The sequence below is a fragment of the Merops nubicus genome, unplaced genomic scaffold (genome assembly GCF_000691845.1).
Source record: "Merops nubicus isolate BGI_N331 unplaced genomic scaffold, ASM69184v1 scaffold46654, whole genome shotgun sequence".
Lineage (NCBI taxonomy): Eukaryota > Metazoa > Chordata > Aves > Coraciiformes > Meropidae > Merops > Merops nubicus.
In genome coordinates, this window is record NW_008605765.1 from 1 (window position 1) to 1,559 (window position 1,559).

The window sequence follows — 1,559 nt, forward strand, 5'->3', positions numbered from 1 at the left end:
CCAGTGCCCTGCTGTGGGAGCTCCCGCCCGGGGGTCCTGCCCGACGGTGCGAACCCACCGCGCCTCGCCCGGCCATGGGCCAGCACTTGTCATCACTGTGCCCACTGCTCCAGACGTGTCTCGCCAGCCCCGTGTGTGCGGCATGTCCCTGCAGGCCCTGGCGCTTCCCCCTCTGCCCTGCAAGTGTCTGGCACTTAACAACTCCCAAGGAATGCCAGGTAGAGGGGGAATGGAGCTACTTGCTGGCAGCCACGCATCCAGGGCAGCTGCCCTCTGGCACAGGCAGCACAAGGCACCTCCCCGTGCAGCTCACGGGGAGCCCGGCAACGCCACGGTGCACATGCACCCAGCCCCCGCCCGTGCTCGGCGGGCAGGAAAGTGCTGGACAGAGCTGTGCCCGGAGCTCCCTGCGCCCCACAGGGGGCAGCTGCCCTGACCCCTCACCAGCAGCCCGAGGAGAATCCAGCTGCCCCTGCCCGCGCTGCAGAGGTGCTCACCACAGGCTGCAGTTCCACCGGGGGTGAGTGCAGAGGGTTTTGGGTTTTTTTTGTTCCCCTCCCGTGGCACATGGCTGAGGGTCCACCTGTGACCCTGCTCCTTGCCGTCCTGCAGCCCTGCAGACTGGCCTCCAGCAAACAGGCCGTTATGGGAAGCCTTTCATGCTGGTTTTGCTGCCAGCACCAGGCAGAGCTGGCTGATGCTGCTTGGGAATTAACCCTGCAACGCTGTGGAAAGGCTACAACGACCCTGGGCCTGCTGCTGCCCGCAGGGCCATGGAGAGCACATGGAAACCAGCTCCACAGCCCTGACTGCAGCCTCTGCGCCCACCCTGGGGAGCCGGCCGGGTGTGGGGACGGGGGACAGGCTCCTACAGGGAGCAGAGATTGTTCCTCCCAACATGCCCATGCAGCACCCGACACCAGGGAGCTGATGCAATGTGAATAACAGCAGCCTGACTCATCCTGCACCGACCTGGCTCCTGCGTGCTGCTTGAGGTGGGACAGCCCCAAGCTGCTTAGAAATACCAAAATAAATCAGGTCCTGCAAATGACCCACTCTTGCTGCAGCAAAACCCCTCCCACCCCAAACTGGGCAGCTCCTCTCCTGCAGGAACTGCAGCCACAGCAGGAGCACCAGGCGGCAGCTCTGCAGGAAGGTGACAGGGTCCCAGCCCTGCTGCAGCCACAGCCCAGCTCTCCAGCAGCAATCCATGGGGCTGTGCTGGAAATCCCCTGCCAGCCCCAGTGCCAGAACCTCCGACCCCACCACGGACAGGCTTTAGGGGGTGGAGGGTGAAGTCAAGCCCCATTAGCTCCAGCCACGAGCTCTTCCTCCCCACGGGCACAGCCCCTGTGGGTGGGCAGCACTCTCACCACCCACCTCCGAGTGAGGCAATTGCTGCAGAAACCTTTCCCCAGCCAGCAGCTCATGCAAATCCCCTGACCTATTGCTCAACCAGACGCTGTATTTACTCCAAACCATTTGTGCAACACGGGCCTGGGGCGCGGGGGAGGCAGCTGGGCACGGGCAGGGGGTGAAGCTGGTGGCTGCGCTGGGGG